General features: G+C 36.2%; 1 long non-coding RNA gene across 1 annotated transcript in view; it reads right to left on the reverse strand.

Moving 5' to 3' along the window:
- LOC107974716 (uncharacterized) overlaps positions 1-17435 on the reverse strand; it is a 319154-nt gene that overhangs the window by 119306 nt on the left and 182413 nt on the right. The window lies entirely within an intron of this gene.

Genomic DNA, 17435 nt, shown 5'->3' on the forward strand with positions numbered 1-17435 from the left:
CATATTTTATTCCATTTGATACTATTGTAAATAAAATTGGTTTTTAATTTTATTTTTGGATTGCAAACATATAAATACAATTGATTTCGCATATTGATCTAGTCTGCATCCTTCCAAAACTTGCTTTTTAGCACTAGTTTTTGTGTGCGTATCCTTCAGGATTTTCTGTATACAAGGTTGTATCATCTGCAAATAAGCATAATATTAGCTATATATTTTCTTTCGTAAATGACCTTTAGCAGAATGAGGAAGTGTCCTTCTATTCCTAATTTATTGAATTTTTTATCATGAAGTGATGTTGGATTCTATCAAATGTTTCTCTGCCTCTATTGAGATGATCATGTGTTTTTTTTTTTTTGCCTTTTATTCTATTGATATGGTGCATTAAACTAATTAATTATCAGATAACAAACCAACCTTGTATTCCTATGATAAATCCCATTTGGCCATGGTAGGAGTTTTTATATGTTGCTGAATTCAGTTTGCTAGTATTTCTTTTTCAGGATTTTTGTGCCTGTATTTATAAAATATATTGGTCTGTGGATTTCTTTTTTTGTAATATCTTTGATTTTGGTATCAGTGTAATACTGGCTCATAGGATGATTTAGGAAGTATTCTCTTCTCTTCTATTTTTTGACAAAGTTTATGAATAATCACTAATAATTATTCCTTAAATATTTGGTAGAATTCACTAATGAAGCCATCTGAGCCTAGATTTACTTTGTTGGCAGTTTTTTTAAATTACTAATTTAATCTCTATTTTTATCTATTCAGATCTATTCAGATCATCTATTTCTTCTCTAGTCAATTTGGGTAGTTGGTTTTTTTTTAGGAATTTGTTCATTTCATTTCCATTATTGAATTTACCAACATACAATTGCTCATAGTATTCTCTCATAATCTTTTTTATTTCTGCAAATTGGTAATAAGGTCACCTCTTTCATTTCTGATTTTAGCAATGTGAGTATTCTTCTGTTTTTCTTGGTCAATCTAGCTAAAGCTTTGTCAATTTTGTTGATTTTTAAAGAACATATTTTGTTGATTTCCTCTATTGCTTGTATATTTGTAATTTCATTAATTTCCACTCTAATCATTATTATTTAATTCCTTCTATTTGTTTTAGGTGTATTTGTTCTTCTTTCTTCAGTGTCTTAAGGTAGATAATTAGATAATTGATTTGATATAGTTCTTTTTCAATATAAGTGTTTACAGGTATAAGTTTCCCCGTAACTACTTTTTAACCACATCCCATAAGTTTTGGTGTATTGTATCTTCACTTTAATTTACTCAATGTATTTCCTATTAATGCTTGTGATTTTTTTCATTGACTGATTGGTTATTTAGGAGTATGTTGTTCAATTTCCACATATTTATGAAATTTTAAAATTCATCTCTGATTTTTAATTTCTAATTGTATTCTATTGTGGTTGGGCAGCATACTTTGTATAGCTTCAATATTTTTAGGTTTTTTAGGCTTTATATGTGGTTTTTAAACATACTTTCTGATAGATATTCTCAAACTGCCTTCCCAAACCATATATTCACATTATATGATTGTTTAGATTATTGAAGGGATTTGTAGAAAACCTGTACAAAAATTTTATTTTTGTACCATTCAAATCAGCTGAAATTATGTTACTCTTATGGATATTATAGAATGATAATTAGTAGCATCACTTATATAGCACCATGGTCTACACAATATGCTGCATATTTAACATACAGGATCTCTAATATTCACTATAAATTAAGAATTATCATTTCCATTTTGCAAAGGAGGAAACTGTCTCAAGTTAATTAATTAACTTGTGTAAAATTACATAGAAAATGACTTGCAATTAAAACCCAAACCTATTTCTATCATCATACTCTTGTCTTAAGGTCAAGGAAAAACCATCAGAGACCAGGCTTTTTTTCTCATCTTTTCTTGCTTCTAACACCCTTAGGGTGCACAAAGGATAATGTTCAGAACATTCTTGGCAGTCATAAACTTACATTTTTCATTTTTATGTTTACTTTTTTCATATTCCAGAAGCCAACTGCATCTCATAATTGGACAACATGCTTATTGGCTCCTTCCCAGGTGAATTTACTAATAGGTAGAAGTGATTTAGCTCCTGTTACACTTAATGCAAATACATTGATGTCTTCATAATTCCAAACCAATTCTTTATTTTCTTTTTATTTGGCAGTTTCTGCACAAACATGGTTTAAATTATATTGCTTTTATTTTCTCCAAGTTTCCATCAGATTATGTCAATGGAAAATAAAATCATAATGAAAATATGTGTGAAGATGATAACCAGAATCAGAATGAATGAGATGCCATGTTTTAAAAATTACTTAAAAACTATGTTTTACCGTTTAAAAAAGCACTATGATTATCTTATTTAATAATATTTAAATGCTAAGTTTTTTAATGGTATAATTAGATTGTAAACTTCGTGAGGGTAATGACTATCACATAATCTGTTTTCTATCTTCAATATACAATGAAGGTCTTAGAATCTGGTAGGTACTCAATATGTGTTTGCCAGATAAATGAATAAGCCATGAAATAATTTCTGAAAATAATGTTTTTACAATGCACTACTAAACTTGTACTACTTGATATTCCTCCTGATGGTCTCATTCATGCATCCTACAAATATTCATTATATACCTATTATGTGCCAGATACTGAATGAGGAACTGAGGCCACAGAAGTGACCTGAGCAGGCAAAAGCCCTGATTTTGTGGGTAGTGTCATTAAACAAATAGTCACACAGATTAGATAAAATTCTAATAAATGTTTTGACGGAAAGTATATGGTGCTAGAAGAGCATACAACAGAGGGTCCGTGTCTAGTCTGGGGAATGTTTTCCTAAGGAAATGACATCCAAGCAGACCCTTGAAGGAAGTAATGGGCTATTGTGCCAATGCCTTCTCTTAGGCCTGCACAGAGGCTTTTGTGTTTTAAAATATTGACTCATGGAGGAAGTGAAGCAAGATGGCTGAATAGAAGCTTCCACTGATTATCCTCCCCACAGGAACACCAAATTGAACAATTTTTCAAGACATCGATTGCAAAATAAAATATAAATAGAAACAACAGAAAGTTAAAAAATGGGGTGATTAAGTTAAAGTGTGGAGTTTTTATTAGTTTTCACTTGGCTTATTTGTTTGTTTGTGTAAACAGTCAATGGTAAGTAATCAGTTTAAAATAATGGGTTATAAGATATTATTTTCAAGCCTCATGGTAACCTCAAATCAAAAACATGCAACAGATACAAACAAAAAATTAAAAAGCAAGTAATTAAACATATCATCAGAGAAAAATCACCTTCACTAAAAGGAAGACAGGAAGGAAGGAAAGAAGAGAAGACCACAAAAAAATAAAAACCCAGAAAACAAATTTTTTAAAATGGCAGGAGTATGTCCTTACTTATCAGTAATAACATTGAATGTAAATGGACTAAACTCTTCAATCAAAAGACACAGAGTGGCTGAGGAATAAAAACACAAGAATCAATGATCGGTTGCCTACAAGAAACACACCTCACCTAAAAAGACAAACATGGACTGAAAATAAAGAGATAGACATTTATGCAAATGGAAACCAAAAAAAGAGCAGAGGTGGCCCTACTTATATCAGACAAAACAGATTTGAAGACAAAAACTATGAAAAGAGACAAAGATCATTATATAGTGTTAAGGGATCAGTTCAGCAAGAAAATATAACAATTGAAAATATATATGCACAAAACACTGGAGCACCTAGCTATATAAAGCAAATATTATTAGAACTAAAGAGAGAGATAGACCCCAACACAATAATAGCCAGAGACAGCAATACCCCACTTTCACCACTGGACAGATCATGCAGACAGAAAATCAATGAAGAAACTTTAGAATTAAGCTGCATTGTAGATCAAATGGACCTAATAGATATTTGCAGAACATTTTATCCAGTGACTGCAGAATATACATTCTTCTCCTCAGAATATGGATGATCCTCAAGTGAAGACCATACGTTTGGACACAAAATAAATCTTAAAGAATTCAGAAAATTGAACTTATATCAAGTATCTTCTCTGATCACAATGAAATGAAACTAGAAATCAACAACAAGAGGAATTTTGGAAAGTATACAAACACACAGAAATTAAACAATATGCTCCTGAATGACAAGTGGGTCAATGAAGAAGTTAAGAGGGAAATTGGAAAATGTCTTGAAACAAATGATAGTGTAAATACAACAACCTATGGGATACAGAAAAAGCAGTACTAAGAGAAAAGTTTATAGTTATAAATGCCTACATCAAACAAGTAGAAATATTTCAAATAAACAATCTAATGATGCATCTTAAAGACCTAGAAAAGCAAGAGCAAACCAAACCCAAAATTAGTAGAAAAAAAGAAACAATAAAGAGCACAGCAGAAATAAATAAAAATGAAATGAAGACAATACAAAAGATCAACAAAATGAAAAGGTGAATTTTTGAAAAGAGAAATAAAATTAACAAAACTTTAGCCAGACTATCTAAGAAAAAAAGTGAGAAAACCCAAGTAAACAAAATTAGAGATGAAAAAGCAGACATTACAATCAATACTGCAGAAACTCAAAGGACATTAAGGCTACTATGAGCAGCTATATACCAATAAATTGGAAAACCTGGAAGAAATGGATAAATTCCTAGACATGTACAACCTACCAAGATTGAACCATGAAGAAATCCAAAACCTGAACAGACCAATAACAGGTAAAAGGATTGAAGCCATAATAAAAAGTCTCCCCACAAAGAAAAGCCTAAGACCTGATGGCTTCACTGCTGAATTCTGCCAAACATTTAAAGACTAATACCAATCCCACCCAAACTATTCCAAAAAATAGAGGATGAGGGAATACTTCCAGATGCATTCTATGAGGCTGGTATTACCCTGATACAAAACCAAACAAAAACTACAGGCCAGTACCCCTGCTAAGCATTTGTTATAAAGTACCTCAACAAAATACTAGCAAACCAAATTCAACAACATGTTAAAAAGCTCATTTATCATGACCAACTGGGATTTATCCCAGGGATGCAAAGATGGTTCAACATATGCAAATCAATCAGTATGACACAGCATATCAACAGAATAAAGAGCAGAACCCACATGATCATTTCAGTTGATGCTGAAAAGCACTTGAAAAAATTCAAGATTCCTTCATGATAAAAACCGTCAAAAAAGGAAGAAGTCAAATTGTCCCTGTTTGAAGATTCCACCAAAAAATTATTAGAATTGATAAACAAATTTAGTAAATTTGCAGGATACAAAATCAACATGTAAAAATAGGTAGCATTTCTGTATGCCAACAGCAAACAATCTGAAAAAAAAACCCAAGAAAGTAATCTCATTTACAATAGCTACAAATAAAATAAAATTCCTAAGAAGTAACTTAACCAAAGAAATGAAAGATCTCTACAATGAAAAAAAATATGAAACATTGATGAAGGAAATTCAAGAGGACACACACAAAAAAACAGAAAGATATTCTATGTTCAGGAATTGGAAGGATCAATATTGTTAAAATGTCCATACTACCCAAAGCAATCTACAAATTCAATGCAACCCCTTATTGTAAGAATTAAAGAAAGAGGAAAGAAACAAAAAAAGTGGTTTGACGGTCAACACAGGTTTATTTTAGAGAAAACAAACCTGAAAGGGGCATCTGGCCACGCTAACACAATACCAATGACATTATTCACAGAAATAGACAAAAAAAAAAAAAAACCCTAAAATGTATATGGAACTGACTGGGCACAGTGGTTCATGCCTGTAATCCCAACACTTTGGAAGGCCAAGAAAAGAGGATCACCTGAGGTCAGGAGTTCAAGACCAGCCTGGCCAACATGGTAAAACCCTGTCTCCAATTAAAAAAAAAAAAAAAATTAGCTGAGCATGGTGGCAGGCTCCTGTAATCCCAGCTACTCAGGAAGCTGAGGCAGGAGAATCGTTTAAATCCAGGAGGTGGAGGTTGCAGTGAGCTGAGAAAAATTATATGGAACCACAAAAAATGCAGAATTCTGAGCAAAAAGAGCAAAATTGATGGAATCACATTACCTGACTTCAAATTGTACTATAGGGCTATAATAACAAAAACAGTGTGGTGCTGTCATAGAAACAGACTCATCGAATGATAGAATAGAATAGAGAACACAGAAACAAATCCATACATCTACAGTGAGCTCATTTTCAGCAAAGATGCCAAGAACATATACTGAGGAAAGGACAATCTCTTCAATAAATGATGCTGGGAAAACTGAACATCCATATGCAGAAGAGTAAAACTGGGCCCCTATTTCTCACTATATACAAAAATCAAATTAAATGGATTAAAGACTTAAATATAAGACCTGAAACTATGAAACTACTAAAAGAAAACACTGGGGAAACTCTCTAGGACATTAGGCTGGGCAAAGATTTCCTGAGTAATAGCCTGAAAGTACAGGCAACCAAAGCAAAAAAAGAAGGACAAATGACATCACATCAAGTTAAAATGCTTCTGCACAGTAAAGGAAACAATCAACAAAATGAAGAGACAACCCACAGAATGGGAGAATATATTTGCAAACTATTCCTGTGACAATTGATTAATAACCATGATATATAAGGAGCTCAAACAACTCAATCAGAAAAAAACCTATAATCTGATTTAAAAATGGGCAAAAGATTTGAATAGACATTTCTCAAAAGAAGACATACAAATGGCAAACAAGTATATGAAAAGGTGTTCAATATCATTGATCATCAGATAAATGCAAATTAAAACTACAATGAGATATCATCTCATCCCAGTTAAAATGGCTTTTTATCCAAAAAGAGGCAATAACCAATGCTAGTGAGGATGTAGGGAAAAGTGAACCCTGCCTGTACACTCTTGGTGGGAATGTAAATTAGTATAACCACTGTAGAGAACAGTTTAGAAGTTCCTCAAAAAACTAAAAATAGAGCTAAAACTAAAAATATGATCCAGCAATCCCACTGCTAGGTATATACCTAAAAGAAAACAAATTAGTATATCAAAAAAGTGTCTACACTCTCATGTTTCTTGCAGCACTATTCACAACTAAGATCTGAAAGCAACCCAAGTGTCCATCAACAGATGAACAGATAAAGAAAATGTGGTATTAATACAATGGAGTACTATTTAGCCATAAAAATAAAGAGATTCTGTCATTTGCAGCAACAGGGATGGAACTGGAGGTCATTACGTTAAGTGAAATAAACCAGGCACAGAAAGATGAACTTTACGTGTTCTTACTTACTTGTGACAGCTAAAAACTAAAACAATTGAACACATGGAGATAGAGAGTAGAATGATAGTTACCAGAGACTGGGAAAGGTATTTGAAGGAGGGTAGAAATGGGAATGGTTAATGGGTAAAAAAATATAGTTAGGTAGAATGAATAAGATTTAGTATTTGATAGCACAACATGGTGACCACAGTTAACATAATTTATCGCACATTTAAAAATAACTGAAAGAGTATAATTGGACTGTTTATAACACAAAGAAAGGATAAATGGTTGGGGTGATGGATACCCCATTTACACTGATGTGATTATTACACATTGTATGCCTGTATCAAAATATCTCAAATATCCCATACATATATACCTACTGTGTATCCGAAAAATTAAAATTTTTAAATTAATTATTTTTTTCAAATTGACTTGCATTTACAGATTAAATGGGCATGCACTTTCCGGTTATCCATGGCACCTACAATCTTGTTGTGGCTAGTCCTTGGCCTGAGTATAAATATATGTTATCTGCCTGGCCCCTGTAGGTCTCTGAATATATGAATCTTGATGTAAAACCTTGGCCATTTAAAAATTTTTATTTTTTTAGTCTCAATCCACAGTACAAAAAAATGCATTCCTCATCTTTCTGTAGTTCACACGTTTTGTATATATGCATGTGAAAGAACATATCCTCACTTCTGATATATTTTATTATTTTCACTGGTCATGTTCTAATAAATTTGTTTCGTGAGACAAGGCTCTAACCTACAGTTAGCAAACAGTCTTATAGTTTGAGAAGTCAGGGAAAAGAATAAACTAAATGCCCAATTGTTTATTGTGCGCTAAATAATGAAAACTAATCATGAGGAATGAAGAGACATCTTGCTTTCCACCTCACCTCTCAAATTCGGAGGGCAAGATACCCTGTAATTCTTGTCTTCATAACCAGTCCTCTATATGATTAACAACTTTGACATTTGGAAAACTCTAGAATAGGAAATGATAACAGTGACTGACAAAATTACCCTATGCAACTACAAATAGCCTTTCAACAGGCTCTTCTGGTTGGATTTTCTGCATTTCCACCTGCATATTGCAAGTCCAGGTTTAGAAGGTGACAAGGTAAGGAAAATAGAGTCCAGGCAGGCAGAGAGGAATCATAGAATGAGACACTTGGCCAAAGATTTGAGCCAGCAGTTACTCCTTAATAAAGGAGTTATTTCCAAAACATTTAATTCATTATTTAAGCTCTGAAATAGGACTTGGACCAATGTTAGCTTCCCTAGGAGCGGGAGCAGAGGCAGAGACACAAGAGTCTGTGATAAGCTTCAGAGTACAGATGCCCATCAGGGGTTAGTTTGGGTGATTCCAAGGCAAAAATCAGCATCTGGGAGATGCCATAATAATCCACCTCCAGTGTACCTGAAAATCTTTCTTATACATCTGTCCCATGTTTCAAGTATCCCTTGTTATTGCATTATTTAATGGGATTACTAAAGCTGGTCTAACAGTGAGGCATCATCCAACAGCTCTGCTCTGAACAAAAATGTAAAAGAATAGTATTTGGAAGGGATACTTTCTGGGCAGCTTTAGACAAACAGAATTACTTAATAACCCTTGTGGAAAAAATTACAGTAGGTTACAAGAGTGGAGGAAGCCATGGTAATTTGGAAACAATGTATGTTCCTTAGAAACAGACTTCACTAATTGAAGACACTTGATTTTGTTAGTAATAATTGCAACAGATTTCCATGATGAAGCAGATGAAATGTTCCCATGCTTCAAATTTTATCCAGAATGCTTTAACATGTTGCCTTTGAATATTTAGAATATCTATAGATATTTAGAATAACATATTGCCTTTGAATATCTAGAATGTCTCCTTTGGTGATATTCTAGAGTCAAAATACATAGTTTTTATTTGTATAGAATTCAGGATTGTTGATGCTAATTTAGACTTCTTCCAAAGGGGTTCAGTTACTGCAAATATCAGGACTTTGGTATGCACAGCCTTACCCATACTACAACAATTGCAGCTTGTATTTAAAGATGATTTCTGCAGAACAGGACTTTAGTGTGGAAATGTCACTTTCTGCTTAGCTGTATGTATATAGATATAGATGCAGGTACATATAGGGATATTTATATATGCATATATAAAATATCTACATAATCAGGGCTTTATGTCTCAAATCTCTGTGTGTGTGTGTGTGTGTGTGTATGCGTGCATGCACGTGCGCATGCATGTGTGCATGTGTGTGGGTCTCAGAGCTTTCCCTGGAGCATGCATAAGGTCCAACTTGACCTATTTTATATGGCTACAGCAATCTGTTAGCTTGGGCTTTTTGGCAGCCTCCCTGGATTTCTGGAGTTATGTCCATCTGCTTCAGCTGCAATTCAATGTTTAACATCGGTGTAACTTAGAAATATAAGTTCAAAATCCGTCTAGGTGTCCTCACTTTATATTGAGGGACACATATTCTTTGTGTGGTTTTGTTATAACCCTCCTATAGGAGATGTACTTTACTGAAAACAGCTTGAGACCTATCCATCATTGTTCTCAGACACTTTCTGTGCCTCATTATTCAGGATAATTGAGAAGCAGCTGCATTTGTAAAACAAAGTCCACTGGCTGAGCTTCAGCTTCTTGCATCTATCCTACACTGGATGGCATTAGCAAATGGCGTTGGTAGCAGATCAATTCTTGTACCCAATAGCCTAATGGTTTAACTGCTTGACACAATAATTTATATGGTCTGCAGAGATGTCTACACCGGCATGGGGCAAGCATAATGTTGTCTGGACAAGTAGAGCCACTACTCCAGGAGAATATACATATTAGCTGGATTGTTGTTGGAAGAACTGTTTGAAAATTCTTCCAGGAGGGCATAGGAGGTGGTAATGAATTGCAGGCATAATGTCAGATGGGTCCCCACCGTCCCAGCTTACAAGTCCCATAGTTGGTTACAGATGAAAGTCCACAGAGATAGATAAGGAGATGAAAAATGCTGGCTGCTTGAATCCCTCCTCCTGTGAGCTCATTATGTGCATAAAGTGAGAGAATACTTTAATGAGACCCCAGACTTTGGGAGCCACAACCATGTGAGCATTCAGAGTCAAGAAAGACCTGCATCTGAGACCACACGCATATTGCACAAACTTTTCATTCATTCCCCCCAACCTTCCCAGCCCCAGAAATAGAACATTCTATGGAGAGCACCATTCAGAGATATTGAGCCTACATCCTACAAGAAATCATGCCTCATGACAAGCAGATTTTTAATGTCTGAGGTCAGAAGGTGAGTACCTAATCCAAGTCCAGCATTCTCACTTTCTAAGCTTCCATCTGTCAAAGTCACTGCCCCTCATATCATTTCCATGTCCCCAGATATTTTCAGACTCTTCTTGCTGCACTTCTCTCAGCCATTCTCTTTCTTATTCTACTCTGATACTACTCGTTGAGTGGTTATTGGTGACTTGTAACTTTGCTCATTCATCAACGCTACGCCCAAAGCAACAGTAGAAAATTCATGGGATTTGGAGTGAGGCAGACTTAGATTTTATTTTATTTCTTTTGTCTGTTAGTAGCACACCTTGAACAAGATGCTTAACTTCTCATCTGTAATCCTTGCAGGGTGGCTGGAAGAATTAACTCATCCCTTCAGTCAGCAAATGTTCATTAAGCATCCTAAAGCAGGAAAAGCATAAAGCGCAGTACCTAGCACACAATAAGTACATAATAAATAGCAATTATGCTTATTTTTTGGAGAAAATTGCAATAGAAATGGAAGTAACATTAATTACCAGTATGACCTAGATCCCACATCCTTAGTCACTTTATTCAAAGCTCAGTAAATATTGACCCATTGAGTATTGTTCCCCTGACTTTTGCTGGTCCTCTAATTTCTAGTTTATTCTCACTGTATACAGAATTTCTTTCTTGGCTTGGCTCCTCCAGAATTCTCAGGTTATCTCAGCCCTTGTCTTTTCCTCTGGATAATGTAATCATCTACAGGAATTTGAACTCCTTCGCAAGCTCCATGTATCAAGTAACACTCACTAGAACAGTTCCTGTGATGAGGTGACACTGGATGGCATTCTGCAAAACCTCCACCTGCCATATGGCGTGGCAAATGTCATGAGGTATTGCTTCCTTCATTCCAGTGCAGCTTGCCAGGAACCTGATGCCACCTCCGTAACACACAACACCAATGGCTTAACTGTACTCAGGCTGTCAAAAGCGACTACTTTGAATGTTCTAACCCCATGGATTCTCTCAAGTCTCCACAATCCAACAGAGCTTGGGTTTCCTGAGTTCATCCCCCTCAGAACAGCTCTCTAGTTTCATTTTAATTGTGTTGGTTTTCACCATCAGTTCTTAGAATTGGTTCTAAGTTAACAAGAGTGTTCCTAGCATAATTATCAAGTGACTGTTTGTTGAGTATTTGTGGTTAATAAGCCCCAGCTAATAATCTCAGAACTTTAAGGAACTTGTCTATAATTGTTTATGAGTGTTTTGACTATTGCATTTTTTTACTTAGAAAAAAACACTAATTATGATTGCATTTTCTGTTTGGCGTAGAGCTTATTTATGTCATTAAGTGACAGCTTCTACAACATGGGTATCTAGAGGGCTTTGCTTTTCTTTAGCTGAATATATTGCCTAATTTATAACCACATGTATAGCTAATTGGTCAAATTAGTTGTTTTTCATAAAAAAACCTCAAACAGCAAGGTTTTAGTTTACTTTTATTAGTGATATCTTTAAGGTTAGCTATTCAGCAACATAATTTATTCTTGACCTCTCCCAGCCTGTATTTATTAATTGCCTCACTGCTATTTTTATATTTGTTTCTAGAGTTGCTAATTCAAATCCCTAAATGAAGTGGTAAGAGAGTGGCATGAAGGAGAGGGCTGAAAAGATGAGCGTATGCCCCACATAGGCCTGGAAGTCCAGTGTTTCTAGGGATTCAGATTGTTCAGAATATTAATAAAATAGATATCTGAGGCCAAAAACTATTGATAAACCAGACTTAATTTATGTGATAGCAGTTTACAACCGCAGATTTACTGTATTAAAGTTTTTGTTTCCATAGTATTCTTTAAATAATAGAGGCCAAGGCACTCTCACATTGAGGTCTATGCAATCAGAGACAGAGTACATTTCATCATGCAAAGAATATTATTTTGTGATTTCAGACATATTTTGGAGTTTTAGAGGTTTATTGGTTGATCTGACAACCTTCTATTGCTTTAGAGAATGTATGAAAGACAGAGAAAGAGAGAGAGAGAGGAGAGAGAGTGAAATGACCCTCTTTAGTTCTATATCCAGGCTTTTCCTTGTTAGTATAATGTATATGCATTTGTAGGACTTGAAGTGTTTCTATATTCGTAATAATCTCTCAGAGACTTTTCTCTCATAGTTATTAAAGCTATGGTGTTTGTATAATTCAGATTTTCCCCATTAATCTTAAGGATCTTGGCAAAAGAAGTATCTTACTAACATTTTGGTTGACAGATCCACAGATTTGTTACTGAGTGCTTGATAATGCTCTCTCCCTCTGGTTGGCATATCATGTTCCCCTGACTTTCACAGAATGTTAAAATGTTACTAGAATCTAAATTCCCCATTTTCTTAATCATCTGTTTCCTTACAATTTTCTGGTATGCTCTTATTATTTTTTTTTTTTCTGTGTGTCCATCCTGCGGGGAAGAAAGAAGTCATGGCCATTGTGGGTTAGCTCCAGTCTCTACTGGGTACCTAGACAGGGAACCTGACAGAATCTTAGTAGGCTCACATAGAGATAAATGCTTCTGGAGGGAGGAGACTCAAAGGAGAAAAAAGTGAAAGGAAAAAAAGATTTCATCCTTTTAAAAACTTTATGATATCTTTGACAAGTATGATTGAAACTTCTGTTGGAGAACAACTAAGGGACCATGTGCTTACCTGAAAAAGCTCTAGCCCTTCCTAGTAGCCTTTACTATCAGAGCCTGAAGACCACATATTTAATGTTCAAAAGCATACTTCCCTTTTCAACAGTGTGTGCTAATTCTTAGATAGATCAGAAGAAATATGATCTATTATTTAGCAGAGATTTTGCTTATTTTACCCCAGCAGGATATTTTCTTACTCTGGTAAATTTCAGGTTCCCTGTATTCAGCCTATTTTTTCAATAAATTGGTTTTAAAATTCAACAGAAGACTAAATTTCTGGAGCATTCATTGAGATCATTGGAATCATGATGTGGTAGATACTGTCACATACCACTCAGATGGCTCCTTTAGGGCCAAAGTGCTCATTTCCTCCTCTAGCAGGACTGTGGGCTGCTGAGGACTCACAGTTGAGCCTTTACCCCATAATTGCCCACAGACAAAGGGAGCTGCCTTACTCAAGTTTACACAAATTTTCTGGAGGCAACTTGGGTCCAATGACTGGTTCAAGTGGCCTTCTTGCCTCAATTTGGTACACCACTAAAGCACCATCACAGTGCCATAGACCCCAGTGAGGTCAGTTAAGAACTCTGCTGCCACCACATTGTAACTCAATTTCTCCTTCTCACAGCCTTGCTTCACTCATTTCTCCTGCAAATTTCTTACAAAAAAATCTCTACTTCAGGGTCTGTTTTCTGGGAAATCTACAAAAAGAGTTGATACTGGCAGTAGCACTAGGAAGCAGACTCTAAATTGGAATTTTATTTGAATAAAGAACTTGATTACCTGCCCATCAGCTGCTAATGAAGACCCTGTCACTAGTGGTAGGTACTAATAGCCCCCAGTGTGCTGGAGTAGAATTATTAATGCTATTATTATCAGTGGTGAACCAAAATGAGATACCAGCTAAAACAAATGCACTTATTGGTGTAATGTCTCAGGAGAGTTTGAGAAGTATGGAGGAAGTAGTATTTATAAAGATTATACATTTGGATGGCTGCTCTGGTGCTACTTTATATTGGGAAAAGACAGCACAATACGAGGAAGATACTCCTCGACCTAAGATAAACATGAAGGTTAGAGGGTCTTACTGGCAACAGAAGGAGACTCATCTCCAGCAACTGAAAGGCAGAAAAATCTGAGAACCAGACTCTTCCTTAATTATAAGAGTATCAGAGCTTCAGAGAAAGTTGAATTCTCAACCTCAAGCACTTTACTTCACAACAATCAATTTCCAAACTTGTTCCTATATCTCATTGATGAAAAGGTATGCCATGGTGCAATAAGAAAAGACCCTCCAGCACCACAGCAAGTGTGTATAGGAATAAGCCCCTAATTAGAAAAAACAACATCCACTTTCCTTGGTAACCACTGGAGAAACAGGAATAACCAAAGGTTTTGAGGACTGTTTGGCAAAGGTTCTGTATTAACATTGACAGCTGAGGACTTAAAAAATTATCATATGCCCTGGTAGTGGTATCTGAGGGCTAGGTAATAAATGGAGTCATGTTGAGTATGTCACAGAGGGTTCAGTTGGTGGTCATTTCCCCATTCAGCAAATGTGTATTTTGGAGGGACATGCTTAGTAGTTGGCAGAAAACCTACATTGGTTTCTTGACCTGAGGTGAAGTAGCTATTATAATGCAGAATGCAAAGTAGTTTATGAAGCTGCCCCTTCCTCTATTCAAGAGAGGGAATAAGATTTTTGCATCCTGGGTAGAATGTTAAAGGTTAGTGTTACCCTCAAAGACCTAGGTTTTAATCACCTTCATATCCCCATTTAATTCACCAGTCTGGCCACTACAAAAAGCAAATGGATCCTGGCAGATGATAATGCACTCCCACTAACTCAACCAAGCACTAGCCCCAATTGTAGATGCTGTGCCAGATGTGGTATTTCTGCTTGAGCACATCAATGTGACCTCAAGAACATAATCTGGTAAGTGCATTCTTTTCTGTCCCTATTAAGAAGGAGGATCAGAAGCAATTCCCATTCATGCAGGAAAAACATGTAAGATTTTACCTCAGTGTACTGTCAATTCTCCAAGGGCACTATGACACTGGGATCATGCTTCAGAGGTGTCCCAAACTGAGAAAGGCCACTTGAACCCATCATCAAATGCAGCTGACTTAAGAGAAGATGTGTAAACTTGAGTGTGGGAGCTCCCTTTGTTTATAGGCAGTACTGGGTAGAGGCTCATCTGTGGCCCATCAGCAGCCAACAATTCTGGTAGCTAAGGAAATGAATACCTTGATCCTGAAGGCACCACTGGAGTGGTAACTGACATTATCTGTTATAATGTGGTGTGAAGGGATCACAACCCACTGGACATTCCACAGACTATCACATTGGCCCACTGTATTGATGGCATGTGAATTGGATTTGAAGGCAATAGTGGAACACTTTTGTTTTTGAGTGTGAGAGATAAACTCTATAAAGATTTGACTTTCCCCAATATCAGTAAAGTTTTTAAGAGTCCAGAGATCCAGGGCATGCCTAGATATCCCTCTAAAGTGAAGGCCAGATTATTGCACCTTCTCCTACCACAAAGACGGAAGCACAGGTTCTAGAGGCAGCATATTTTGTACCTGGAAATATTGCTCTAATCCACTTACTGAGTGAAACAAAGGTCAAGAGTTTTAAGTGGAACCAAAAGCAGCAAATACAGGCCATGGTAGATTTAGACCTGTGCCTTGCACAATAAAATCCAGCAGAAGCTATAATACTAGAGGCATCTGTGACAACAAGAGACATTCTGTGGAGCTTACAACCAGGCTTTATAGGAAAATAATGATGACCTCTACAGTTCTGGAGCAAAGCCGCGCTATCTGAAGTTTGAAACCATATACACCATTCAAATGTAGCTCCTGTTAAGTTACTAGGCTCCTGTAGAGCTCACACTTCTGATTTAGGCCATGAAGTGAGCATGGAGCCACAGCTGTCCTTATAGCTGGGTCTGTCTGAATACAGAGCCAGGGGTCAGGCAGTGTCAATAGCAACCCGCCATAAGATGGAATTGTATCTTGGATCAGAAATGCACAAAACAGAGACACAGGAAAGCTATGCAATCAAGTGGCCCAGAGGACCCCGTCATCAACCACTGCTTCACTGGCTTCTCTCTCTCAGCTTGCACCCATGACTGCATGGGACTCCTTAACACCAGCTGAAGGAGGAGGAAAAAGAGACTAGTCACAGATGAGTCAATTTGGAATGTGGGTACAAGCTAAAAATGGACTGTTATTATACTACAGTCTTATTTATAAATGGCCCAGAAAAGGGGAAGTAAGAAAAAATCCTACTAATGGATAGAGCTTGGGACAATACATCTGATCATCACTTTGGGTTAAAAGAGAAATGGCTGAGGGATTCTTGGGCGGTGGTGAATTGTTTCACTGGTCATTCAAAAGTCTGGAAGGGGTAATATTGAAAGATAAAGAAGAAGGTATGGGCAAATAGCATGGGCATGGAGGGTGAGGACCTTTGCTTTTTCTGTTGACACTCACCAGAGTGTCCACCAGGAAGAGTGATTGCCATGGCTCTAGAGAGAGAATAGGTGCCCAGCAGACATATATTAATTGGGAAATAACATATAACAGGTTATTGTTGCCCCAGTAGAATACAATGGGTAAAAGTAACAATCTACATCAGATAGAAAAATGAAGCCCCTCCCAATTTTTATTTTTAATGTTTTTTGAGATGTAGTCTCACTCTGTCACCTGGGCTGGAGTACAGTGGCATGATCTCAGTTCACCACAGCCTCCGCCTCCCAGGTTCAAGCGATTCTCGATTCTCGTGCTTCCGCCTCCTAAATAGCTGGAATTACAGGCATGCACCATCGCACCCAGCTAATTTTTGCATTTTTAGTAGAGACAGGTTTCACCATGTTGACCAGGCTGGTCTTGAACTCTTGACCTCAAGTGATCCACCCACTTCAGCCTCCCAAAGTGTTGGGATTACAGGTGTGAGCCACTGTGCCCAGCCCCAATTTTAAATTTGAGATAGTTGTTTAAAATATACACAACCAGAAGCAAAAATGAAACAAAAATAAAAGTGACATCAGGTGACACTGAAATCGTATATTGTTCTGTACCACATAACTATCAGCTGGGCAGGATGAAGAGGATATCTTAATTTGAATGGGCATCAGCATTTCAAGGGAGATTTTTTGTGAAGATGTGTTGATGTCTATATGTGTGTATTAAATAGGAAGTGTTTCACTAACTTAAGAAACA

The sequence above is a fragment of the Pan troglodytes genome, chromosome 4 (assembly GCF_028858775.2).
Source record: "Pan troglodytes isolate AG18354 chromosome 4, NHGRI_mPanTro3-v2.0_pri, whole genome shotgun sequence".
NCBI lineage: Eukaryota > Metazoa > Chordata > Mammalia > Primates > Hominidae > Pan > Pan troglodytes.